Genomic DNA, 15,233 nt, shown 5'->3' with positions numbered 1-15,233 from the left:
CAAGAGTAGTGCCACCACGGCGTGAGCGTGCCCCTTCCGTGGGTCTGCTCGTAATGTACTGTGGGGGGCAGCCTAGCAAGCGTGGGGAGAGAGACCAAGACTTCGGTTTCGGCCCTGATGTTGTTGCACTGCAGCCGGGGTCCGTTTCCAACTCGAGACCCCGGCTTCTGATCAGGTAGGCCCCAGTCCTCCGGGTCCTTTTGCTCGGGATCGCGGCGGCCAATCGGGATGCAAATTGTGGCGCCCGGCACCGCTTCCTGTCCGCGACCGAATACTCCGGTCCAACCACAGGATAGAGATCAGGATGTACCCGGGGGCAGCGGGGGTCTCGGGATCCTCAAGCTCACGCAGCCATTTTGGACGCGCTCAAGTTCCTCCGGCCCTTTCATTGTTGATTCACCATTTTTACTGACAATGAATTGTGGGGAGAATTTGATGGGATTAGATTTGTTGAAAAAGCTACATGCGACCTTATTCTGTTTACCAGATGACTTTAACATGACATTGGTCCGAAGTTGATTAGTACAAAACAATGTTTTACTAAAGATACCCCCTCCCTGCTGAGTTCAAGTATGTGCCACGTACACTGTGGGCTACAAGAGACACAGATGTGGGGTTGTCACAGATCCCACTGGTCTCTATTAAGATCAAAGATAGTGCTGCACTACTGCGTATCCCTCTGTATAAGGTACCACAGGCAAGGGAGAAAGCCCTCTTGCAAATAATAAAGGACTTAATCAGGACGGGTGTGGTTGAGGAAATGGTAGCGAATGTTTGTAAAAGCACTATTCTTCCCATTCTTAAGAAGGCACCCTCAGACACCTCTGATGCTCACCCTGATGTTTACTGTTTTTTTATTGATCTGTGCGCGATAAACAGAATTGTAATTCCTCAATATCCTGTGGCTCCTGACATCACCACATTGTTAACGACGATCCATCACTCAGCAAAATTCTTCTCTGTGATTGATTTGAAAAATGCTTTCATTAGCATACCAATCCATCCAGATAGTAGATGTCTTTTTGGATTTGCCATAGCTGGCAGGAGCTTTCGATTCTGTCACGCTCCTCAGGGCTATACTGAAAGTCCTAGTATCTATGGTCAAGTCCTGAAAGGACAATTGGATTCTTTGACACTCCCCTCTGCTAATGTCTTATTGCAGTATGTCGGCGACCTCTTAGTGGCCTCTGACACTGAGGATGGCTGCAAAGACGCAACGATTAAATTATTGCTACATTTGGCATACCCCGAACATAAAGTGGCCCTTTCCAAATTTCAATGTTGTCGACAGGAGGTTACCTATTTAGGTCACATACTGTCGAAGGAGGGTCGTAGACTAATGCCTGAGCGCATTGATGCTATAAATAACATGCCTGTCCCTAAAACCCAACATGATGTGTGTGCGTTTATCGACATTACTTCGTATTGCCGTCACTGGTTCCCTAATTATTCCCTATTAACAAAACCCCTACTCCAGCTAACCACTAAATATGTGCATGAACCCCTGCCTTGGATACCTGCATGCCAGCAAGCTTTCAAGCAATAAAAGGTTGCCCTTTGCCCTGCTCCTGTGCTTGGTACACCTGATTACCAGAAGCCGTTCGTGTTCTTTTTACACAAGATGGCTGGTTGCATGCTCTCTGTCTTAACACAGGCCTCTGGTGGTAAGCAAAGGCCTTGCACTTATTTTTCTGCTATCCTAGATAACATCGCCAGATCCCTCCCGAGCTGTCTAAGAGCTAATGTGGCCATGGCTGTCCCTATCAAACAATTGGCGGGCTCGTTCTTGATACTGACCTCACAGTTATGATACCTCATGCTGTGGATACACTTTGAAAGAAAAGAAAGACACAGCACCTTACTAGTGCACGTCTGAACTAATGTTGTTTGCACCACACATTTCCATCAAAAGATGTGTCACACTGAATCCAGCCACGTTACTACCCCTCCCTTCGGTGAACAAGGATACAGATGCACATGATTGTGTATAACGAACTGAGGCGGAGACGAAGGGACGGGTAGACTTGACTGATGTTCCTCTATGTGACCCACAAGGGGAACTATGTCGATGGCTCTTGTTTTAAGTTAAAGGATGGCACCACTACTACAGCTACAGTGTATGCAATAACAACTCTGCGTACTGTTGTTGAAACATCACGTGTTCCGTATCAGTCGGCCCAAGCTCCAGAGCTTATTACCCTTCCTCAGGCTTGTGAGTTAAGTGAAGGACTGGTTGTCAATATTTATACTGAAAGCCAGTACGCCTTTGGGGTCGCCCATAACTTTGGCCATCTCTGGGCAGAGAGAGGGTTTCTGACCTCGTATGGTCTACAAATACAGAATGGCCAACTGATATATAGACTCTGGGCCCGATTCACAGAATGAACTTAAGACTAAATCCTAAACTTACTACTATTTGGTATTCACAGAATGCACTTACTACTTTCGGGATTCACAGAGTGAACTTACTTCTTTCGGGATTCACAGAATAAACTTACTACTTTCGGTATTCACAGAATAGATTTAAGACTACTAACTCTAAGTCCGAAATCGGGGAGTAAATTCCGGCCCGGAGGCGGAGCTTATGGCTCGGAGGCGGAGCTTACGGCTTGGAGGCGGAGCTTCCGGCCCGGAGGCGGAGCTTCTGGCTCGGAGTCGGAGCTTCCGGCCCAGAGTTGGAGATTTCAGCATGGCAAAAATCCCCACCTCCGAGCCGTAAGCCCCGCCTCCGGGCCGTAAGCCCTGCCTCCGGGCCGTAAGCCCCGCCTCCGGGTCGTAAGTCCCGCCTCCGGGCCGTAAGCTCCGCCTCCGGGCCGGAATTTACTCCCCGATTTCGGACTTAGAGTTAGTAGTCTTAAATCTATTCTGTGAATACCGAAAGTAGTAAGTTTATTCTGTGAATCCCGAAAGTAGTAAGTTCACTCTGTGAATCCCGAAAGTAGTAAGTGCATTCTGTGAATACCAAATAGTAGTAAGTTTAGGATTTAGTCTTAAATTCATTCTGTGAATCGGGCCCTCTGTGTCAGGGTCCGAATTCCGGTAATGCACTGCCTGCTCTTTGTGTGGTATCGGGAGGACTCGAGCAGAGAACTACTATTCCCGGCATTCCTAGCGCGAGTCACGCCCCACGTGACCCGGACGCAAAGACGGAAATTCAATAATAATGCAGCAGAAGCTATAGACGCCGCCGATTATCCTGGTGGATTTCTTACTGCGTTCCTGTGGATTTCCTTGGACCGAGGCGGTAAGAGTGCATCCGCACTGTTCCCCGCCCGTCTGACTTTCATTTCATTGGCTGGTAGAATCCTTCTTTCCTGCTGGCATATTTCTTCCTCCTCTGTTGGCAAAGAGTACTATTCGTGCACTCTCTTGAAGGGGAGCGCTTGTATCACTTGATTTGCACATTTTCTGCATCTCATATTCTCTCTGTTGGAGAGACTGGTCTCACAGGCTGTCTCGTGCAGGGAGATTACTGAAAACAAGTAGACTGTGTCATACGGTCTATTGTACTAACTGAGTAATCTCTCTTTGTGGAACCCATTTGTATGCAATTTCATTCCAGTTGAAGGGGCAAACCTGAAGAATCTTTCTTACAAGATTGGTTGACCCTTACAATTCCTGGTGACTATAGGTTTCATGTCCATTAGAGAACTGGACACCCCCTCCCTAATGTACATTTAGAAAGAGAGCAGTGGATTACATTAACTCCTGAACTGGGATGACGTCAGGACTTGCCTCATGGTATTGTGATGATTTAACAAACCTGAGCTCATAAAATAGTGGCCGAGACCACGACCGTGGTAGGCTTGTCCCTCTTGTTATTTCTTATTCACGTTTTGCCTATTCTTTTCCATTCTATGAGAGAAGGAAAATAGAGGGTTGCAAAAGAATTCTGCCTTGCATATCAAGCGATTCCACAGGTGAACCTTGGTAGGTATGGGGGTGAAACTGTCTTTTATATTCCTGCTCACAGTATTCGTAAGCTATAGCAGGATAGAATCTGTGTATTACAATATCTGTTTTCCATTCTTGTAGTTACGTGTTGGACACTTGCAAACTCCCTCTCTCTCCTGGCATCAACCATTCATCTTCTTCTTTACAGGTAGTGTGCAATAGGCTCAGATATTATTCAAATGTTCGTCACTCTATACACTGTGTAGTTTGGATACTCATTCAAAAGACTTATGTGGTGTTGTTGTGTCATCCTCAGGTCTCCCTCCAAGCTGTTCCTACCCTTTCCTTCCCCTGCTTGACTATCTCACTAGTCCGTGTGTATTTGTATTCCGGACTTGGGACAGTCGAGAGGTGGACCCACTTGAGCATCAGCACAGTCCCCAGGACTCTGGAAGGAAAAGCCTGACACTCTGGTCTGCTTTGACACTTCCAAAGAAGTTAGCAATAGTGAAGTGCAGTGCCCACAAGACGATTACTGATGATGTTGGGAGAGGAAATGCATTTGCAGATCAGACAGTGAAAGAGACAAATATATCGAAGATGAAAAAGATGTTTGTGGCAGGCCCAGCTAGGTGGGTGCCTAAAAACGGGATGCTTGAGGACACACTAGACAATGTTAAGGAGATACAGAGTGAGGCGACAATGGACGAATCGGCAATATGGCAGGAGAGAAAGGAGGGTTTAGATGAGGATGAGCTCTGGACTGATCTGTCTGGGAAACAAAGATGGACGTTGCCTAATGCATATGTACTTTCTGTTGTTACTATGGCACATCGCTCAGCCCACATTAGCACAAAGGGAATATGTAAGGTGTTGGATCCCGTATGGCAGAATGACAATATCCCTAAGGTAGCTGCTCATTTGGTGAAGTACTGTATGATCTGTATGACACACAATCCTGGAAAGGGCACCCCCACACCCACTGGCATTTTTGCACCACCTTCCTTCTATTTCTAAGTTCTTCAAATGGATTTCATCGAAATGGAACGAGGGAACAATTTGAAATATGTATTGGTGGTGGTTTGTGCGTTTAGTAAATGGATCGAAGCCTATCCCACTAAAGACAAGACAGCCTTGGCGACGGCGAAGGCACTCTTGATAGTGTTCTTTCCCCGCTTTGGTTTGCTGTGTTTGATCTCGAGTGACAACGGAAGGCACCCCATTTCAAAAGTTATCCAACTGGTGTGCGATGGTCTACACATTAAACAGAAGTTCCATGCAGCAAACCACCCTCAGTCCGCAGGTTTGGTTGAGAAGTCCAATGGTACTCCCAAGCTGAAGCACATTCTAGAACATGGTTGTTCCCGTACGTGGTGGTTTTTGGCCGCCCTGCAAATGTATGAGGCGTGCCACACTCCAACGTTTTTCCGAGATAGAATACCCCTTGCTTGTGGATTATCTCTATGAGTTGACTAAAGATTTTCGTTGTATTCACCAACAGATTCAGGAGACACTACGGCCAGTACCCGAGGGTCCCGGGCATCAGCTACAGTTGATCCGCAACTTCCAGAGGAAGAGTTGTCTGGAGCCTTCCTTGAAGGGACCTCTTCAAGTCCTCTTTGCCACCCGGACCGCAGTCAAAGTGGAAGGTCAGAAGCACTGGATCCACGCCACATACTGCCGCAGGATCCCTCTTCCGCTTCCCTAAGATCGCCGGGTGCTTGAAGGCATCGGAGACCACAAGACTGAAAGGTTCCTTGATTCGCCCCCTTCTCTGATACCCGAGTAAGTTGGGTGCAGATGGTGGAGGAGAGCGACGCTGTTTTGCAGGAAGCAATACCTCCAGAGATCAGGGCTTCCCTAGAGCCATCCTCGTCTAACTCACCAGCAATTGAGTCTCAGTCCCCTTCCGCTCCTGAGTTTCCGGTTCTTTTTTGTGACAACACTGTGCCTGGCATTACCCGATACAATTTGCGTCCCTGACAGAAGAACAGTGCACTGGACGGAAAGTGAGAAGAATAGGGATGGGCTTCATGGATGAAGAGTAGGGTGTAGGTACCCTGTCTGAGGTGCCAATGATAGAATAGGGTAAAAGAAGAGTGGTGCAATACCCTGGACAGGATTAGTTAAGGGTGTTTTCCAGGAGAGAAGGTGCTCTATCCTGAAAAAAGAGGATTCTTCTTCCAGTAAGGGCTGCGATCCCGCAGCTCCATCAATGAGTGCTCACTGTAGATGAACAATAGAATTCTACCAGCGAGGCTCTGAAGGACGCTGGGTGACTTGTGCCTCTCTTTAGCTTATTATACTATTATTGGCTCCAGTATACGGATTTCCTCTGGCAGTTGCGAATTACTCATAATCTATGAAAAGTTAACCATTTGGTTGTCCTATTATGGAAGAAGAGCAGCCCTTGGCTGCCCCTTTAGTAGAGCAGAGTAGTCCTGACTAGTCTAGTTGGTCCAGTAAAAGTAGGGTAGTGGCAGTGGTTTTTGTCTTTGTGGCATTGATGACAGTATTTGGGGTAGTGTGGTACTTAGAAGAAAAGTATCCCGTACACACACTGATAAGAACAACCTCTGCTCCTTCTGAACATATTTTTGTTATGTTGGCCCCGCACAAGGAGAGACACAGACAGACATATGTGGATAATGTCTTCCTTCAGATGCTCCATCAAGTACATCAGACGTCCAATGTTACTGACTGCTGGGTGAGCCGGTTACTCCCTTCTGTTATGCATAAAAATGATTTGTTGGTGTCATTACCCATGTCATATTTGGGTAGCTGCGAGTCATGGTTCCAGTTGCTTTCAATGGTATATATTCATTATTATGCCGATGCCATGAATATAACTCAGTCTGACTATGAGGCTGTCTTAGAGTATATAGTAGAACATCAAGGATTTACTCTGGGAAAAGGAGGGGAACAGGGTGCTTTACATCCAGATGCTTGCATGAAAGTTTACAAAAGAAAGAAAAATGTCACATGGCTCCAGAATGTGATGATGGATTTTCAGGGATTTAATGTCTCTGAGTACTTTAAGTCTTTCCATTCACGTAATATTACACAAGACAGGGCAATGCCCGTGCCAGTGGTTAATACTACAACCAGGTTTTGTGTTCAGGGTTTCAGAAATGTTCCAGTAGGAAAAAGTAATTACAACTATACATACTGCTTGAATACGATTAGTAGCCTGCCTTTACTCCCACCTTAGAATGTGTATTTTATTTGTGGATCTCAGGCTTATATATGACTCCCTAGGGGCTGACCTGGCATATGTTACGTCTCCTTCCTTTTGCCATCCATATATATTGCACCATCTGGTTATCACAAAGACCATAGGTTACAACGTAGGAGTACATACCTGCCCCGAGTGAGAAGGGTCATTGATGCTAAGGATATAGATCAAACAGACACTACCCTGCAGCAATTTACTGACGCTATGAAGGGCATCTTGGCCATCTGGGCTCTCATGTACTATAGTATTACTTGCCTCACCAGGGTAGTGGAAGGGGTTATTAATACCACTGCAGGAATACTGACCAATATTACAGCCGATCTTCAGGCTACAAGACTTGTTGCTCTTCAAAACCGGATAGTGTTAGACGTCATCCTTGCCGATAGGGAAGGAGCCTGTTGCATCATCGGCAGTAGTTGTTGCAAGTACATACCGGAACAAAATCTGTATGTTTATGCAGCCATACTGAAGTTGCACAGACTGGCTTCTGATATTCACCAAGAGAATGGGACCTGGTCCTTATCTGGGTGGTTCTGGGATTTGATGACTTTGTAGGGTTGCAAAATTCTTCTTTTCCTAGTGGCCATTGCAGGTGTCATTTTTACGTGATGCATGCGTATTAACTGTCTTCCAGCCTGTTGCTCCTACTGTGTTGGTAAGCTGACACCTATACCCAAAATAGTGGGACCTGATGCTAAAGCCACTGCTATGATGATGCAAGATGTACAGAATATGATGAATATTGACAGGGCATTTTTGAATACTGAACATGTTCCAGTAGGGAAAAGTAATTACAACTATACATACTGCTTGAATACGATTAGTAGCCTGCCTTTACTCCCACCTTATAATGTGTATTTTATTTGTGGATCTCAGGCTTATATATGACTCCCTAGGGGCTGACCTGGCATATGTTACGTCTCATGATTATTTAACTCCACTAGTAAATGAGAAAATGTGAACTGGGATAAATTGTTCTTGCGTACAATTGTAAAGACCCTTACCTGATAGCACTAATAAAGTTAGTGTTATATATGCTAAAAAAAGGGTCTGCTGGAATTTAGCAATTTATGTACTTTCAGAGACTTGTTTTTCGTTATGTTAGGTTAGCATTTATAAGGCTGTGTTAGTATCAGCTGCCACGCCTGATGTACCCCACTGAGTTACATTCCTTATAATACAAGCTTAAGTTAGTGTTTGTGGCTCCATTTTGTAGTTTGTAGGCCATGTTACACTGTGACTGGATTAAGTTCCAATTGTCTGTATTGCTTGCTTCAGCAGAAGACTGTGTTCAGCAATTTGTTTTCCTCTCGTGTTCAAGGTTGGATTCTGGCTTACTAATGAATAGGCCATTCTGCCTCTGCATGCCTATCCTACTCCATAGCCTTGTTCCCACATTAGGAGGAGGCGAGCCCTAGTAAGGCAACCTTGAGCTAGTGATAGTGTGTACCCATCTCGCAGGTGGGAGCCCATCCTTCTGTGCCATCTTTGATCATGTACGGCTCAAGCCGGTAACTTTCCACTGGGGGCATGGTTGGGATTATATGTTACCAAGAGTTGGGGAGCCAGTTCCCTTGACAGTCATCTCGGTGTGCTGGTCAGATTCGACTCCGCTGCAGTGTATTTTTCAAATAAGCGATTTTTTGTATTCTCTACTGTCTGACAGACTCTTCACTTGCTTGGAAGGCTATGAGGTGGTCAAAGGTGACCCGGGTGACGCAAATATATTTATTTTGCAGAGTTTTATATAGCACAAACTAGACCCGAACTGAATCGGGTATCAGAGCATTTTACATAGCACCAGTTACGTTACATGGGGACACACATTCATTTTTTAGGCACGGAGAAATTAAGTGATTTGCCCAGAATCACAGGGGGTTTTGGCGTCATTACCGAGACTCGAACCCAGATCCCCAGGGCCGAGGTCGATTTCCTTCAGTTTTAGTGTGAACTAAACTCTCTTAGGTTGGAGAAAGGGTATGCTAGACCCTTGAGTTACCCAAGTTCAGGCGAACTTACTTATTCTAGGCGTGTATTAGATATACCTAGTACTAGTGGTTTTTCAGTTAATCAGTAACAAGATTTATCTGATAAAACAATGCAGACTTGAATCTCAACCCCTGCACACCAATGTAGGAAGTTGGCTTGATATATGCTGTCCACTAATTAAAGTGGGCACCTTGCACCACTCCAAACAACCCTCATGGTGATTTAAGAGGTCAAAGATAACCTTAGAAAGTGGTGGCTGTGGAGAGCAGCCTTCAGGCTTCGTCTTGAAGGAATGTTAACCAGCTTGTTTTACCAGAAGGCAACTTTATAGTATTGGTTAAATGAAAGGAGAACCACACAGTACTTATAAAAATATGCATTTATTAATATAACACTATCTAGTACAACACAGTATATCCTACATGGAGATAATCACAAAGCACACAATACTTAAGCACAGAAATGACAGTAAATAGCACTAATACACAGTGGGCACCAAGGTGGGGATCAAACCATATACTAAGAAATTGCTATAAGAACCACAACTTGAGTCAAGACCATGTCCAGAGGATCTAGAACTGCAGTGACCAAAAATAACCACCCAAAGTGAGTAGATAGGGACCCCACGGAGGACAGGTGAAGTGTGGTAACACGACTGCCTGCTCCGTACAACTCTTTGTGAAAGTCGTGGTTGGAGTTTGAGATTAATGACCCTTCCCAGAAGACTTAGAAGAAACCCAGTGGAACACAGAAGGTTGGAGAGCCACCCCACCCATGGATACCGAAGTATCCGAGTTACCTATCCCAGGGAATACGGGTACATAGGTGTGAGGTGGCGTCGGAAAACTCCGTCAAACTCAATGGAGGACTTCAAAGTTGGAATCTAAACATTGATTCTTGTTGAAGGGTACCCTAAAGCAGAGGGGACAGAGTCTGGGTCACTGGCGAGTGATCAGGGGCTTTGTAGACGAAAACCCACCGATGTGGGGTGTTTCAGGTTGGTTGATGGAGTCCTTGACTCTGCAGCAGCGGGGACCAGGAGACGTCGAGGACAACCAGGAGCCAGATGCGATCTGCCCACGAAGGATGTCAAGTGATCATAGGTCGGTGTCCTTGGCAATGGCAACCCACGCAGAAGGTCAAGAAAGTGTACGGTTCGGACCAGCAAGGTCCAGGAGACTCACCACACATAGGGGAGTCAGGGCAAGCCTGGGAGAACCAGGGGAGCCCAAGAAAAGCGAAGCTGACCCTGAATTGGACCCACAGGCTGGAGGCACAGGAGCCGTGAGAGGACCTCATGCAATTTCACCAAACAATAGGCCACGGATTGTTCGGGAACGGCCAACAAGGACATGCACTTGCAAATATACGTGGTGCACAGGGGTTCGGGCATTGCAGCACCCACAAGGGATTCTGACCTCAAACTTGAGAAGAGGGCAGCTCAAGCATTGCGGGACGTAGAAACCTACCTCCTGTGTTGCTGGACCCTTCGAAGTCCATAGGAGCTTGGGATCGGCAGACCGGTCAGAAGTTTTGAGGGAGAATATCTTCAGTTGTCCTTGATGCTCCACAGGTTCTGCATGAATCCTGTATGGTGCACGGGCACAGACGATGCAGCATACTGAGAGGGAGACGAAGTCAGGCCCAAACAAAGTCCAACAAAGCCCAGAGTGTCCAAGTGCAGTGGTTTCTTGTCCAGACCATTGTCTACATCAAATCTAGGGTCCTCCCACCAAGTAAGCCCTTAATTACCAACGGGAGAGGGTCAGACAGATTCATGGGACCCTCCCAGGAGAGGGTCTGGACAATGGGGAGTTTTCTCCCCAGACCTTTGTCCAATTTTGCGCCAGAGCGGGAGCAACGGCTCCCAGGACCGGTTAGAACTGGACTATGCACAGGGACACCAAATGTGCCCCTCATGCAGACTTTCAGTCACTTGAAAGCGCACCCACCCAGCCCTAATACACTAAATCCTATCTGGGAGGTGCTCACACCTCCCTGTGACAGAATGTGTATTGTCCTGTCTTCCTCTGCTCTGGGACTAGAAGGCTGGTCACGGGAACACCAGGGATCCCACGAGGCTCACATCTGAGTGGAATCATACCTCCCACACCGGTTACCGATATGTGGGTATGATTCCAACATGTTTGACACCAAACACAATAGGGTTTGTTTCAGCCGTTTTAGAGTTGGTCATCACACAGCCATGTAATGCCCCTCTATATGTCGTATATGGCTGCTTCACTGACGAACTAGGAGAATGGACCCTGTAGGCTGTAGGGGTGTCCTGCTCATGCAGGGGCACCCTCTCACTTGGAACTAAGCGCCCTACCTTCAGGATTGCAAAGGCCTGCTATAGGGGTGACTTATAGGTTTTAAGTGCAGTGATCCTTAGATATAGTAAAACTATATCTTTAGTCAGTGGTGCAGGCACCAACTTACACAGGCTGCAATGGCAGATCTGTAGTTCCATTTTGCATGGCCTCTCATGGGTGGCATAATACATGCTTCAGCCCAAGGGAGGCCTCTGGGTTACCTATGCCCTGGGTAAATGTGCACCATATACTAGGGACTGACAAGGTTACCAGAGTATCCAATCTGGAGTGTACCTAAGTACATAGCAGACTAGTTTAGGAGAAAGGAGCTAGACTGGGGTCCTGATTAGCAGGATCCCAGTCAGACTAGTCAAAAACCAGCTTAGCACGAGGCAAAGAGTGGGGGTACACACGCAGAAGGATCCTACCTTCCTACAATGGCTATTACCTCCTACTGTTTTACATCCCAGGTCAATGCTTTGCTTTTAATTATTCTTGCAGCATGAGGTTAGAGTGTGAGTGGCAATGAAAAGCCTCAAGCAAACTTGTCTCTTTTTGGTATTAAGGGTCTATGGGGACCTCAAGGTGAGCCAGAGCATGGCATCTGTCTCGAGCCTGGCTTGAACCTTCAGTCACTCAAGCAACTCTAAAGCCCACCGGACATGGATTTGAATTAGAATCCCAACAAAGGCATCTTACCTTTTCATCCTTCTGGGATTGATAAAATAGCTAACCCAATCCTGCAAAACTGTAAAATATCCGGTAGCCTGTATAATGTAGAACAAAAATGTATATGGAGAAGCGTGGCTCAGTGGTTAGAGGCGGCAGACACGGAAGCTGAGATCGGCCGTGGACCAGGGTTCCATTCCCCGCCTTGGCGGGTCTCGGGCTCAAAATTCCATGGACTTGATAATTCTCGTTCCGGTGCCTACTCGACTCACGGGGTCACACTCTGCACCTCTGGGCAATAGCTTGCTTAATCTCCACTACGGCCCCTCGCGGCGGGATGCCTGGCTTTCACCTTGTGGACACCCTGCCGGGGTATCTCACAGGGGAATACCAGGACGGGTTCCCTAAGCAAGCGCTTAGATACCGTGTCGGTGATTTGCGCTATATAAATACATGTACATATATATTTAAATTAACAGTTTTTAAGCAATGCTAAGTTTACAATGTGTTGTATACTAGAACCCCTATAAATAAAAGTCTTAAAAGAACAGAAGAACATCAGTTGGGTTGCTTTTTTCAAAACCACAACACTTGCATATATCTTAATGATGTTGGGTGCTGTGGAGTAATGGTTCATCATTCAGAACTAGGTACAGCTTTAGAAGCACCATCAATGATGCGTTTAAAAAACAATTGAGATATATTTTTTAAGAGTTGTAGTTTGTGGTGCCCACCTTTGTACTGTGCTTAAAACTTTGTGTTATATGAACTTAAGTGGTTGAAGCCACCGATTATGTTTGGCCTAGCTAATTTTAAAATGTATTGTACCTCCTGGTACAGCGCATATTCACATCGCAAGCCCCAAACCAAAACATCTTTCCCAAGTAAATTTCAACAGGTTTCAATTGTCAAAATATTCCTGGGAAGAACTTTGCTGCGGGATGAGTGCCTTGTAAATAACAGAGCATGCAGATTTAGGTGCAGAGAACACTAAAATCTGTATCTTATGTCCCATGTTCAGACAAAACTCACAATTGATGCTATTTATCATACAATTGAGACCACCTCTTAGTATCTAACTTAACATGTGCATTAGATATCACACTCTACTTCAAGGCATTTATAATCAGGGCCTAAGTAGAATTATGTAGTTCACAGTACAAAATTGTGCAGTTCTAATGAGCATAATTTTCAATATGTTTTTTGGGAAAAGATATATGCATGCAATATTGTTAGATACACTTAAGCTTGGGATGGAGCCAAGAAGAGTGATAGATGCAAATACCTACCACTAGTACATAAGTGATTGTCTCAACTTTGTGGGGTTGTTAGGTTTTGGGACTGCTTTGCAGTATGGGTGTCACCATTTATGGCATTGACAGGCCTTTACTGCATCCCTGAATCTGAGAGGGTTTTGGATGTTTCTTATCTTTGCGGGGAGTGAGTCTTAAAATGTTGCTTTGTTGACAGAGAATGAAGTTCCTTCACTGTGTAGCTTCCTGAAGGAAATGATGAACAAGTGGCCCTTGACCCTGCTTGCAGGTTAGGCCGCTCCCTCACCCCACAGCTCTGCCTGTTTCTCTGCCTTTGGTGCCCGCTGCTGCCGTTCCGTGAGTTCGGCCCCCGCTCTATGTGTATTTTTGTGCTTCCCCTTTATTCACTGTGCTGAATTGTGCTAACTGTTCTGTGCCGTTTTTGTTGATTCTCATTGCCTCTTAGCGAACTGTTTTTGTGCCCCCGTCCCCTTTTGCCTTCTGTTTCCCATATCTTCCCGCCGCTGCCTCCCTGCATCCCCGCCCCCTCACTCTCCCATTCGCCGCCCGCCTCCCAACTGATCCTCCCTCCCACCTCCCCTTATATGGTGGCCGCAGCGCGGTAAGGGGAGCGACCCTTGACCCTGCGTGCAGATTAGGCCGCTCCCTTGCCGCACAGCTCTGCCTGTGTTTCTCTGCCTTTGGTGCCCGCTGCTGTCGCTCCTTGAGTTCGCTCCCCCTCCTCCACTTTGTGTGTATTTTTGTGCTTTCCCTTTATTCACTGTGCTGAATTGTGCTAACTCTTCTGTGCCGTTTTGTTGACTCTCATTGCCCCTTAGTGAACTGTTTTTGTGCCCCACTGTCCCCTTTTGCCTTCTGTTCCCCGTCTGTTCCCGCCGATGCCTCCCTGCGGCCTCGCCCCCTCGCTCTCCCATTGGCCGCCCCGCCTCCCAGCTGCTCCTCCCTCCCACCTCCACTTATATGGCGGCCGCGCAGCAGACGCCCGACACGGGCGCGCCGCTGACGTGCCGAAGGCAAGCCCGTCTGCGCCTGGACCGCGCCCAGGGCCAGAATCCCTGGTCCCCGCGGTCACAAAAATCACACACCTGCTTCCTGGCCACCCCGAAGCGCACCCATGAGCCTTTCACCTACCGGAACTTCAGCTTTACCAGCATCCGACCCGCCAAGCCTCCGACCAGGAAAGTACCCAACCACCTCAGGTGCATCCTCCTCAACCCCCGATCCGCCCGCAAACACGCCGTCGAACTCTGGGACCTACTCGACTCCAACACCCCAGACGTCGCCTTCCTGAAGGAGACCTGGTTGAACCCCTCCTCGGCACCCGACATCGCATTAGCCATCCCGGAAGGCTACAAGATCACCCGCAGGGACCGCACCAACGGAGTAGGAGAAGGAATCGGCATCGTCCACAGGAACACCCTCAGAGTCTCGATCAACACCAACGACACCCTCAGCACCGCCGAACACCTGCACTTCGAGATCCACACCGATCCCAACACCCTCATCTACAGACCCTCCGGACCACGACCACAGTTCAGCGACTCCATCGCTGACTTCGTCAGCACACACACCCTCGCCTCCATGGACTACATCCTCCTTGGGGACCTGAACTTCCACCTCGATAACAACAACGACACCAACTCCACCATCCCCCGACTGACAACCTAGCAAACCTCGGACTCAGACAACTCGTCACATCACCCACCCACTCCTCCAGCCACACACTTGACCCCATCTTCACTGCAAGTCGCCATGTCTCCTTCAACCACACCACCGAACTCCACTGGACCGACCACCGCTGCATTCACTTCACCTACCGTGAACCCACCACGCACCAATACACCCAACAGATGCCTC

General features: G+C 47.3%; 1 long non-coding RNA gene across 1 annotated transcript in view; it reads left to right on the top strand.

Moving 5' to 3' along the window:
- Nucleotides 1-15,233, top strand: part of LOC144797685 (uncharacterized) — a 108,620-nt gene that overhangs the window by 81,311 nt on the left and 12,076 nt on the right. The gene's annotated exons all lie outside the window — the stretch shown is intronic.

The sequence above is a fragment of the Lissotriton helveticus genome, chromosome 12, assembly GCF_964261635.1.
Source record: "Lissotriton helveticus chromosome 12, aLisHel1.1, whole genome shotgun sequence".
NCBI lineage: Eukaryota > Metazoa > Chordata > Amphibia > Caudata > Salamandridae > Lissotriton > Lissotriton helveticus.
The sequence above is the reverse complement of the archived record's forward strand: the minus strand, read 5'-3'. Positions and strand labels throughout refer to the sequence as shown.